Below are 13878 nucleotides of genomic sequence, written 5' to 3' on the forward strand. Positions count from 1 at the left end.
GTATTGGAAGTGCAATGAAATGACTTGGGTTAAGGAATGGATTATGGGAAGAAAACAAATTGAGGATAACCTTTTTGAAAAGAAGAAAATTTAAGTTTGATCCTAATACTGTTAGCAAAAAAAATGACTTCAATGTTAATAAATAAGCAACCCTTGTAATAAAACTGGAAGAAAAATACCACAAAATATACTGATTGTATAAGTGTTTATTCCCCATATAGAAATCAGCAATATTATTTGATAATTTTTTAGTAACTGAACTATCTTAGATATTTGTCATCATATATTTGAAATAATCTAATTTTTAAAAACGTACTTAAATAGTCAAAGTAATTGCAAATTAAAACCACCAGACTGGTCCAAGAATTACCGTAAGTATTGCCATTGGATTTGTACCAACATCTTTCCAAAACCTTTGAGTACTTTTCCTGACTGTACACAAAGCTTCTTCCTCCAGAAGCAACAGACCCTTAATGATCATTTTCAGGTGGAAGGAAGAAAGACAACAGCAAAAGGCCAGGACAAATCGGATATTTTCTTGCATTTTTGTGATATAGTTTTCATTCACATTGTTAGTACACATAAACCTAATTTTTAAGAAATGTTGATTTTAAAAATAATTTATGAGTTGTATATCAAATGTGATATTTTTGAGTTTGAGTTAGCAAAGATTTTGTTGTATCTGTTGAAATGAGTTTAATAAGTCAGTATATCATTTCAAATTTCGATTGATATTGATTAATGCAAAATACATGTTCTTTCTTCCTTTTTCATTTCAGTCTTTGAAAAATATTCTCTTCAAATAGTAATACAGTCATCTCTTTTGTTTTCTTGTTTTATAAAGAAATATTTTTCATCAATATGTATCCCAAAATAGATCTAGTTGGTATTTCTTTTAGATTTTTCTATTTAAAATTATAGTATGACATTTTAATGGATTACTAGTCAACTCTAAGAGACTTGTTTTAGTTGGGCACCAATGGCTCATGCTTATAATCCTAGTAACTTTAGACATTGAAATGGGGAAGAGCACTCTTTCAGAGCAGTTAGAGCAAAAAAAATCCAAATTCTTAAGACCCAATTTTAACCAATGGCTGGGTTTAGTGGTCAAAAGGTACAAAGCTTCAATTAAACAACAGGAATCAGATTAGTAATACATAATATAACACTATAAATGTAGTTAACATAATGTATTGAATACTTCAAAACTACTAAATAAGTGAATTGAAAAAGAACATTAGTATGTATTACTTATATAAAATGATAGATTTTTATGACATCTTCATACACATATAAAAACATTTTTATATTTATACCCATCTTTTATTCTTATTTTTAACTTTTTATTCCTGCCTTTTGTCCCCTCTTACCCCTTCCTTTTCTCTAATAATCTATCTTCTATTTCCATGTCTTTTTTTTAATCTAAATTCCACATATGAGAGAATACATGGCATATTTGTCTTTCTGAGTGGCTTATTTTGCTTAACATGATGATCTCCAATTCTATACATTTTTTTTTTACCACAAAGAAATGATAACTATTTGAGATGACAGGCACTTCACAAAGTATACATAAATCAAAATACTGCATTTTGCCCCATAATATGTATAATTATTTGATTCCAAAGGGTAAAGAAGGAGACATCACACTACCAGAATACAAAATATACTGCAAAGTCGTAATTATCAAAATAGAATGGTACTATCATAAAAAACAGGCATACAGATCAGTGGAAAAAAAGAAGGAGCCTATGAATAAATACTTACCTGTGCTCAATTGAGTTTTGACAAAGACTACAAGAACATGTAATGGAGAAAAGACATAAAGTTTATTTTAGTAAATGAGACTAAGAAAACTGGATATTCATGTGAAGAAAAAAGAAACTAGACTATATACAAAAAAATCATCTGAAAATACCTCCAAGACAAATGCAATATCTGAATATTAAAATTAAAAGGATGTAACCTTTAGGAAAAGTTCTGTGGTATTTGTCTGGGCAATACATTTTTGAATATGATTCCTAAACTACAGTCAACAAAAATGAAAATAGCAAAATAAGATTATATCAAACTACAAAGCTTCTGTACAGAAAGGTTACAATCTGGCTGGTAGAGTGCCTGAAGTGGTAGAGTGTCTACTCAGCAAGTAAGAAGCCCTGAGTTCAAACCCCAGAACTACAAAAAAAAAAAAAAAAGATATACAAAGTTGATGATCAGTAGAGTGAAGAGACTAGCTAAACAGAGAAAATGTCTGCAAACAAAACATTTGATAAGTTGTTAATATACAAAGTATATAAAAGTCAAACAACTCAAAAGCAAGAAAGGAGTAATCCATTAAAAATAGACTAATGAACTGAATATACAAATTATAACAATGAGGTATCAATGTATACCATATCTATATTGTAAGAATTGTTATAATCAGAAAGATGGTAGATACCTTGAACCTATGAGTAAGGAAAAATAACAAGTGGTGTGACACCTGAATTCTCACCGCTAATGTGAAACAAATTTTGAAGCAGATAAAGTTTGCCCCTAAAGTGACTCACCTACTTTGTAGGATGCCTGGGTGTAGCAGTCTGCCCATTTAAAAAAAAAGATGAAAGAAAAATTTGGGGATATATGGGAAGAATAGAAACATCTGCATGTTATTTTGGGGGCTATAAGTTAGTATATTCATTGTTGAAAAAAGTACAGAGTTTCCTCAAAAAAAACCAGAAAATAGAATTATGAGACATCCATAAATTTCAGCTAGAAAGAATAACCTCAAGATTTTTTATACAACATATTGATTGTAATTGATAGAAGTGTACCCATTTTTGAAACTGCTATGAAAGTATGTTTAAGTGCTGTGATCCCAAACATTGCTAAGTACGTAAAATGATAACTATGGTAAATAGCTCAATTTTCTGTTTCTCAATGTAACTTATTTCAAAATATCATTCCATACATAATTTTATATACATAACTCTATTTGTTGATCATAATTTTTGGTATAAAATCGTGTCATATAACAATGATATGTATATTCCATATATTATGTATGTTTTATATATATATATATATATAATTACGTATATGCTCTTCTTGAATCAGCAAGCACAATGGCACTGTGTAAATGTCAATTCTGAAGCTTGTAGTTGATATTAAAAATATTTAACTGTCTTTCCTGTGTATTTGATAAGCTCGGGTTCTGCTGATCTAGGCTATGTTTGGGTGAGGAAATCACACTTCACAGTGGGCCCAAGGACACTCAAGATGGCATAATTCCCATATGCATAAAATATCAATGTTATGTTACTCTGCTGGTAAGAGCACATTCAAAACTGTTCATTATGCAAGAACTAGACACACTGGAAAACTGAAAAAGGTGAAGCATTCATTTCCAGTTATGAAGCACAACCTTCAATTCTAGAGATTCTGATATGTGATAAATGTTTCAGTTCCCTCAGTTTGTGCAAATGAAAAAATCAATAGCATACGAAGGGATATGAAAGAGTATTTATATACTCATTTGAGCATTGCATAAAAATGCAATTACATTAGTTTATATTGTTCCAGAGAGAACACTAAAACTGTTTGTGAGAAGAAATAGAATTTTCAGTATTGAATAAAATATTTTTTCAATTTGGAAATGAAAAGGGGTGCCATCTTTTTTAACAATGAAGATTCAACAAGAGTTGTGTCTGTCGTCTTTCCACAGAAATTCTATAACACTGCAGGACTGTAAGAGAATCATACATCTATTAATTGAAATGTTCTTGCTGATCAGATTTACTCTCAGTAAAACTGGAGAGACTTCAGTTCTTCTGATTCTTGTTCAAGTCTTTCCAAGATATCAGAAGGAGGCTTTCTGAGGTCCTCTAATAGAGATTGCCTCAGAGTAACTTTTGTAAAATGAGTTAAGTTGATCAAATCACTTGTGGAAAGTTGAATACTCTTTCGTATGTTCTGCTTCCTCATCTTTAAAAATCATAAATAGGACAATGGTTGCTTATCAGGGACATCAGAGCTTCAATACCATGAACACCTATAAAAGTCCAGGCTTTCAGGCAAAGAATTGGGGAGAAAATGAATAAAATGGATAACATTTATTGTTATACATTTTTCTACAGTTCCTCAATTTTAACACCCTTTGTGTTGGCCAGCAGAACTGTTTGAGTATGTATTCAAAGGACAGTTTATATTTCTTGAACTCAAAGAACTCTTTTGTTTAGAGACCTAGGTTATTTAGACAGTTTCTGCAAACCCAAACACATTACTCCTTAGATTCTTGCTCTTCTAGGTTTTTTTTTTTTTGTAGTTATTTTCTTTGCTGAACCCAGATAGATAGGAATAAAGTTATAAGAACAGGAAAGAAAAAAAAAAGCAAGACTATTAATGGTCAAGAGTTAACTTCTGTGATTTACACTTGAGCACTAAAAATAAAAACAAACAAACAAAAACACTATGGTTCAACCACAGGTCACTCCAAAGTATAGGTAAGAAATGAAGCTCTTCTCAACTTTTTCTCCTGAAATAAATATATACAATTAAGAAGAAAAGTATTGAATCTTAGTAGAATAATTAAAACAAACTGTTCCTTTTCAAATGGAAGTTTCAAAAGAGTAAAAGAATTTCATTTCTGTAAGTGAAAAAGAGAGACATATAAATGTTATGTTAAGTATATACTATTGAATATGTATGTTGGAGGTCATTAATAAAAGGAACAAAGTATACAACCATAAAATTACTTTGTTTGCTAATTATTGTTTATTATGGTTATGGTCTTAAATTTAATAATTAAAGCAATTTAAAATGAAGCAAAATAAGTTTGTTTAAAAAAATTGAAAAGCATCCAGAACATTAAGCCTCATAGTTAAACATATGATTTGGTTGTTATTGTGGAAGATTGTGAAAGAAGCTTTCCCTAAGGTCATTATATATTACATCATTCCTCTTAAATATACTTTATAAGCAGAGAAAAGAACATTTATTGCCAAAGGTATAGTGAAATGGCAGATTTCAGTACATCAGAGAACCAGGAACAAGGACAACTATGTCTGCTAACCTTTGAGTTTAGGAGTCAGAGATTGTGTGACATTAATTTTTCACAAGTTCACTAACCATTAGTTTTCCTCTACTTCTGATAACTACAGTCAAATTACTTTAGGAAGACAGGGAAGTAAAGGAAGAGTCAAGCCTTTGAAAACACTGGTGAGATTATTTTCTTCTATAACGAAGAGAGTCTGGTGAAATAGGAACTTCAGTGCAACTGGTATATTTCCAATATTTGCAATATGATTTCAAAATGCTATAGAGTATAAAATTAAGATGATAATAAGATAAAGAATGTATTTATATGAGACCATGATTTGTGCTACCCAAGTGTGAGTAAGAAAATGCCAATCACTTCAAAAGAAAGTGAGAGGTTATAGTCAGATGATCAGGAGGGCCAGAAATATCCCTTTGAAATGGGTTTGCTAGGTCTCTTTGGTGGGGATACTACAGGAACACATCCTATGCTTGGGATTGTATAGATATCACTTTCTTGTAGAAGAGATTCAAAAAACAAAATTCCTCATTTTCCATGATTTCTGTATGAGTTTGATTAAAGTGAAGGGCTCTCGCAGTGGAGAAATTTATTTTGTTTTGGGTATTATCATTTTGTATTACACAAGAAAAATAGTGCCATATGACTACTGTCTAAGAACAATTACATATAAATCTTATGAAAATGGTGAATTTTTTAAGCTAGAAATGCCTAGCACAATATTTTTGAAATAGGCAAACTGGAACACAGAGTACAAATAGTAGTAGGAAGCTCCGAAGTAACTGGATCTTGAAATATGTGGTTTCAGTGGGACAACCTATCACCAGAGAAATTATTTAGATTAATGGCTAAATTTAGGAAAAATCTGGAAGTCCTTTTTAGTAAGAATTCCTCCATTTGCCCTTTCCTCTCAAATGAAAAAGAGACTCTATTTGTGTATATAAAACTACAACACTAATTATTAATCCATTTAAATTAAATAGAAATATTTTCCTGAGCCCATAAAAACTGTAATTAAATGGCAGTCTCTTCCTGAAATAATACATTCCCCCAAATATGGAGACCTGACAAATATTAACATGAGGATGTTAACATTAGATGACAGAGTTCTTCCTTTTCCTTTTCCTCTTTTTTGTTTGCTTGTTGGATTTTTTTTTAAGCTCTGAGAAAAATGTTCAAAATACCAAGACATGTTAAGTCCTGGAGCATCCTCAAACACTGTTTCAAAATGGAAAAATTACCTGACACCTTATTTCCCCTATTTGCAGATCAAATAGGACTTCCTTGTATACATTAATTCCTTTTATTTCCTTTACTTCTCATATCTCTGCTGTCCTGGTAGGGTTTTGTAATATTCTTATCTAATATAACAACTAAAATTTATGCTAGGAAGTAATATTAGCATGATAATTTGTGGTAAAAGGAGTTCCATGAAGTAAATGATTCACTCAAGTTCAATAACATTATTTCAGAATTTGGTTTGTGTAATTATGATTGTCTTTTTACTGCACCAAATCACCTATTGACTTTAGGATCTATGGATCAATCAAGTGGCCATAAATTCACTTATACAAATATCTGGAGGAAAATTCTTAGGAATCACTCAGTCTCTGAGTTTTAAAGACTCAAGAGTGAATATAACTAATGATTTTGAAGGGCTATATTCAGAAGGGATAATATGGGCCTATGTGTTAATACTCTGAACATAATATGCAAACTTTATCAGATATAAATGTGGTAACAAATTTCAAATCAAAGAGTTGCTCTAAAATTCAAGTGAGTGAATTTTACAATAAGGAAACTAAATTTTTATCCAAAGGAGATATGTAAAACTTAAGAAAGTTTAGGAATATGAAACTTTGGTCAGATGTATGACTTACAATATATTTTTTTGTCTCTAGACTGTTTATCATCATTCAAAATGAACAAGTGACCAATCATTTTTGGGTACGGTGATCAGAATAGATGGATTTAAATTACTTTCAGCATGTATGCCAGTCAGCAGTAGATAACCATTGTTTTAATTTTAAACTACTAAAATTTTCATGTATTCTGAGAGAAAAATAAATGCCAACAGTCTATCTGATTTTTTTCAGATTATTTAATTGCCTTTTAGGCCTGTTACACCCATTCCATGGAAAAAATAAACAATGTAACTGAATTCATTTTCTGGGGTCTTACTCAAAACCCAGTGGTGGAAGAAGTTTGTTTTGTGGTGTTTTCTTTCTTCTACACAGTCATTCTTCTGGGAAACCTCCTCATCATGTGGACAATTTGCATGGGCAATCTTTTGAAGTCCCCATGTATTTCTTTCTAAATGCTTTGTCTTTCATAGACATTTGTTTCTCTTCATCCACTGCACCGAAGCTGATTTTTGACTTATTAGCAAAGAATAAAACCATCTCTTATGCAGGATGAATATTGCAACTCTTTGGGGTTCATTTCTTTGGATGCACTGAGATCTTCATCCTCATTGCAATGGCCTATGATCGCTATGTAGCCATCTGTAAACCACTACACTATATGACCATCGTGGACAGGGAGAGATGTAATAAAATGTTACTGGGTACATGGGTGGGTGGGTTCTTACATACTGTTATCCCAGTGTCTCTGGTAGTACAGCTCCCCTTTTGTGAACCCAATAAGTTTGACCACTACTTTTGCGATGTCCACCCTGTGCTGAAACTTGCTTGCACAGACACACATATCATTGGTGGTATTGTGACGGCCAACAGTGATACTATCACACTGGGCAGTTTTGTCATCTTACTGGTCTCCTACACTGTTATACTGGTGTCTCTGAGAAAGCAGTCAGCAGAAGGTAGGCGCAAAGCTCTCTCCACCTGTGGGGCCCACATTGCTGTGGTCATCATATCTTTTGATCCCTGTACTTTCACATACATGAGCCCTGATATTACCTTTACAGAGGATAAGATGGTGGCTGTATTTTACCACCATCTTACTATTATTACCCCTATGTTAAATCTTATGATTTATACCCTAAGAAATGCAGAAGTAAAGAATGCAATGAAGAAACTGTGGGTCAGGAAGCTTTTCTGGGGCTCTAATATGAAAGAGCTAGAAGTAATAATTTAAATTAATTGATTTTAAATTTTCTCAGCCTTGACAAACACAGTATAATGAATAAAATAATAACATCACTGGACTTTCCAGAGAAACATTTGTGTGAGCAACAAATCCTATAGAAGTAAGGCATTATTTATCATTATTATTATTCTACAGAATCTCAAGATTATATAATTTCTACAGTTAAGCCTGCAAGAATATTACTAAGCTCAGAATCTCATTGTGATAATGGTCAGCAGCATCATTTTCTTCTAATTTTTTCCCTTTGTCATTAGCTTAAAATGATAAAAGAATTTCTTATGTAATCCTTATGTAAATTTTCAGGGTGTAGAATTGTGGTTCATATACATAAAGAAATAAATGTTTATATAATGTGTGAATGATAAAGTACATGGAAAAGGTCACATCCAAACTTATGCATTTTGATATGTCTTTGAAAAAATGTGAACACTAAGTCTAGCAATATTGGAGTGTCTGACCCATATGTAGGTTATCAGAGAGATAAAGCACAAACTTAAGAAAAAGAAAATTATTTTCATCTACTGGTAGTGAGGAATTTTCTTCTATTCTTAGGATTAAAATTGTTACCTATGGAGTAAACACATTCATGTTTACTCTAGGACCCACCATCAATTTTGACATATTATTTATACCCTTTTCTACTTGAGTCTGAACTTGACTTTTGGTCTGTAGCCAGAGTCCCTTTTAATATAATTTAAGCTATTAGGAAAGCTTACAAAAAATGAATGAAAACAAATTCACCTATAAAGGCTATGTTACCATGACTCAATTGTCAAAATGTCAGGTTGGAAAAAAATCACAATTCCTACAACGTTTGAACCAAACATCTTTACTAAATAGTGTGAGTAATTTATCACTGACTGGACTTACATAACCCCAATTGCATGTGGAAACTTCCAATGAACTCACATGAACAATATTCTTTTCTTGTGTTATATTTGCCATGGTGTTGCAGTTCTCATTCACCATGAATCTCAAACTGAGACTTATTTTACATAATTGAATATATCACATTTTTTCTTTCGATCCTTACTTCATTCTTAATATCTATAAATCTAATAGTTCCTTCAGCTGCTGCATCTCTCAATGTTCATGTTTAATGTTTGGGGTAGCATGAAACTTTATTCATGGAAAGGACTATAATACTTTAAATGGATATTTTATATTGGTGTATCCAAGGGATTATAGAAAGAAAGATTAAAAAGTGCAGGCACTGTGGATTAGAAGTCATAATAAAGTATAAGTATTTCCTGCACACTGTGATAAATGGCTACTGTGTAGGCTTAGACATTCATAAATGCCTGGATTAGTTCAATTTTAAAATGAGCACTTGACCAATTCTTTTCAATGTAAACTCATCATTAAAGTCTCTCTAAGAGAGCTTTCTAGAAATATAACAGAAAATATTCTGAGACTCTGTTTCATTAAACAGGTTGATGGTTTAAAGAAATAGTTTTTGAAAGTTTGCCCTGGATTTTTTTAATAAAAACAATGGACCATCTGAGCACTTAGGTTTGAAAAGTTAGAAATAGGTGACTCTTGATGTCCTTTGACTAAAAGGACTTCGAGTGAATGGAATTCAAACAATCCCATGTGTTCCAAAATTGAAATGAATTTAGAAATTTCAGAGATACATAAATATATCCATTTAGTAATTTTTCTCCACAAAATTCCTTTTATGACTTAGAATTTCAAGATTAACTATTGGATAATATATGTGGCAAAGAATTCTTGATGTCCTTGTCCAAGTAGCAGCTGCTTGATTCATAATTCTCAAAGACAATGTATTGCAACATATGAAAGTATATTTGAGCTTCCACAGGTGAATTGATACACCTCTTCACAAAAGTTCCTCTGAGTCATTTTAGGAGCTCTGAGAGTCTCCTCTTGATTTCTTGGAAGGACATGACCAAGAGGCATGGGAACATTCCATAGCACTAGTGAGAGTAAGTCTGGTGAACAACAGCATTTCATTCCATGGATGTATGATCACAGCACTGACTCAGCTTTGCAGTGTTCTAGAATTGCTATAAGATGACAGAAATGACTTTGACTAAAAACTTCATTGTTGAATAGATAGTAATTCTTCCTATATTCAAGTTGACAATAATTAGTTTATTTAGTAATGAAAAACTGAAAATATTTCTTCCTTTACCTTACATACAGTGATCATACCACTCTCACCTGTAGTAATATAAACTATTTTAAGTACATGTCAATCAATTCAAGTGTATATTTCTTGATTTCAAGCTCTCATACTCCTCCATATGTCCTGCTTTTTATTCATTTGCAGGTACTCAAGAAATTAAAACATTTATCTCATGTATGGGTCTCCAGAATTAAAGTTCTTTGTAATTTATGTATGGTTATGCAACACTTGTTCAGTTTTCTTATTTATGCTCAATTCTTCTTTGATGATCAGCTATGAATGTGAACTGATGAGTCTAGCATGTCTACTTTTGCACAGTAGAAAGATAAACACTATACGGAACATACCTGGGTCAACACTGATGGCTAGAATTTAGTTCAGCTTGTATTATCTGAACCAAATCTTACCTAAAGACACATAAAAAATAATATTTTTGTCAACCATGAATTTTAGAATGTATATTTGTACAGTATCATTCAGTTTGATGATTCAAGATCACTATGGTTAAACTTTCTTCCAATAAATTCAATGTAAGGTATCTTGAAAGGAGGAGTGAAAAAGGTCAAAAGAGAGTGATTGGGGATATTTGGAACAGAGAATGGAGTAGGAATGTTCACATGGAAAAATGCTACATACTTAAAGATGTAGCTGTCAAATTTCCTCTAACTACTCCACCCATTGATCTTATAGAGGTAATACTATTATGTATGTCTATAGACAGCCTTTTTATACTTATTTCTTCATAAATTGTTGAATAAGGATCAATAAAATATGAAACTAAAGACCACTCTTCTTTTGAGAAAAAACAAATTAAAATAAATCGCAAAAAATAAAAAGTTTATAATGGACTATTCAAACTAAATATGTATTAACAACAAGCATGCTAAAAATAAACAACCAAGCTGGACCACTTGGCTAATGCCTATATTTTCAGATACTTAGAAGGAGGAGAGAGCTGGTAAAAAGGTTCAAGAGGTAAGAGTGCCTTCCCTAGCAAGCATGAGGTCCTGAGTTCAAAACTCAGTTCTGTCAAAAATAATGATGATGATGATAATAATAATAATGTAACTTTAAAGCAAAAATGGACTGGGGCTCAAGTGGTAGAGTTCTTAACTGGTATTGAGTTCAAAGACTCTGGGTTCAAACCCCAGTACCACCAAAACAAGAAAAAAAATGAGAAGGTGAAGATAGGAAGATGATGGTTCAAGGTTGGCTTGGCAAAAAGCATGAGATATAATCTGAAAAATAACTAAAAGTAAAAATGGTCTGGAAATATGGCTCAAGTGGTAGAGTCCTTGTCCAGCAAACACAAATTCGTGAGGTCAAATCACAGTTCCCACTCCATGTTCCCCCAAAATAAAATACATAGCCAAATGAGACACCTGTTCATAAAAGTAATTTCTCTGTTCACATTGACCTTCCTGAATTGAATAACCCCCCCAGAAGTTAACCTTCACTATGCCTTCTTCAAACTAGAAATTAACATTGTCTCTTAGGCTCTTACTTTCTTTTCAGTAAAATTCATTTTGTAACCCCCTATCATAGCTCTGAGTTCCTCGATTTCTCAAGAAGGACAAATCTCAAGGTGTTGTAGAGGGAAGAACTGTGACTAAAATCTTTGTCACCTTTTGGCAGTTTTCTACAAATGTACTCATTACCATCTCCTGTGTTCCTGTTGCACATAGGTAACGATACTTTGAGTGTGTAGCATTCAGTAGTTTATTGGGGACTATGGTGTAAATAATAGAGCAGCAGAAAATATCAGTTCTGACTCTCGTATTTTAAAACTTGGAGAACTTTGATCTACTCTCCAGCCTTAGTTCCTCAGATATATGCTGTACAAGTGGATGACACAGAGGATCATTAAGACTCTGAAGTCCCATTCAATTCACAAAGAATGGGGATTTTTGTATGAATGCAACAGAATCAATATGTTAAAGACATAGGTCATTTTCTAATTTTTAGTTTATTTGAGCTATTACTTTTTTTTCTGTTTTTCTGGGTATAATTGACAAATAAAAATTGTATACATTCAAAACATACAATTTGATGATTTGATATGTACATATATTGTGAAATAGCTACCTCAATCAAATTAACTTACAGATCTCTCACCACGTGCATTGAACTTTTGTGTTTGTGAGTGTGGGTGTGGTCAAACTACACCTTATTCCTTCTTATGGTGGGAATATTCATGTGTAGTGAGCAAATAGCTTTGTTTATTTTGAAATGTGAAGCAGATGTCTTAGTGCTATTTCTTATTCCTAGTAATGTGAGGATTAACCTCAGATCAGGACCTCACAACTGTCCATTTCTTTCTCTATGTTCCCACCTAATCCAAGGCTTTACAAAGGGTAAAGAATTGTGCATACTCCATATTTATAAAGAGATGATCTGGAGACCTATGAAGATTTTTTTAAATGAAGATAAACATGCAGTCACAGAAATTCATTTTAATGTTTGAAAGGGAAAAGATGCTCCTCTCCTGGAAGGGGATAGTGGAATGGTGATTACCATGGGATGGGCCAGTTGAGGAGAAGGTGTTGAGGAGGTGATGGTCAAGGGATCTAGAATTCCAACTGAAATAGAGCAGTGAGCTGAGAAAATCTGTTGTACAACTTAGAAAATATGTTTAATAAAAATGTATTCTCAAACATGTTAAGAAAGTGAACTTACATGTTCTCACCAAAAAATGATGACTATGTGAGATGATGCTTGTGTTGGGTGTGTGGATTTATTCATCCTACATGATATACTTGCTTCATAGTGCCATGTCTAACATTATAAATATATCATTTTATTGGTAAAGTAAAAATGAAATTAGAAAAAGAGCTGTTCGTCATATCTAATCTGAAACTTTTAATTATTAGAATTCAACACAAATAAGGTATAAAAGTTGATCACAGTGATTTTGATAAGATAAAAGTAGTAATGTCACATTGCCCTGTTTAATTTCAGAAGCACATTTTACTACATTGCTGCATTAAATTTATCTCTATGGAAATCTCATAATGGAAGTGCTTAGGACTTCTATCTCTAAGTGGTCTCAAGAAGATATGTTTCCTAAAAATGGGGTATAACTCCAACACTACACATTTTATAATTACCATGATAAAATACTATAATGCCTAATAGTTCTAAGGTTAAGAAACACAGAACACATTTCACAATTTAAGATATGGAAGGGACCTAGGTATAATCTAATACAGTTTACAGAACATCATATAAACTGGCTGTGTTTGTAAAGATCAGACCAATTAATTGAATAAAAAGAGAAAGTGAACCTTGGATCTTTTAAATTTTTGTGGTACCTTTTCTCTCTGAAATTTTTTGCATGGTTTTACTGGTAATTTCTTATGTCATTTATGAGGTGGGGGATCCTAAAAATTTTATTTGACATTTCCTCCAGATGCTACGTAAACGTTATTTTCATTGTGGAGGACTACAAAAAAAAGGATTTTCCTAAGTCATTAACATATTACATCATTCCTCTTAAATATACTTTATAAGCAGAAAAGAATATCTAAGCCAAAGGTAATAAGAAATGGGAGGTTTGAGTTGGTGAGAGAACCAGAAACAAGTTAGGCTA

The 13878-nt window shown here is 32.2% G+C and overlaps 1 non-coding gene and 1 pseudogene across 1 annotated transcript; both read left to right on the plus strand.

Moving 5' to 3' along the window:
- The first annotated feature begins 2436 nt into the window (after nt 1-2436).
- Nucleotides 2437-2586, plus strand: LOC141415815 (U12 minor spliceosomal RNA). The gene has a single exon (XR_012440773.1). It is a non-coding gene; the product is annotated as a U12 minor spliceosomal RNA (small nuclear RNA).
- Nucleotides 2587-7163: 4577 nt separating this feature from the next.
- Nucleotides 7164-8128, plus strand: LOC109676687 (olfactory receptor 4S2-like; annotated as a pseudogene).
- The last annotated feature ends 5750 nt before the right edge of the window (nt 8129-13878 follow it).

This window comes from Castor canadensis, chromosome 1 (genome assembly GCF_047511655.1).
Source record: "Castor canadensis chromosome 1, mCasCan1.hap1v2, whole genome shotgun sequence".
Classification (NCBI taxonomy): Eukaryota; Metazoa; Chordata; class Mammalia; order Rodentia; family Castoridae; genus Castor; species Castor canadensis.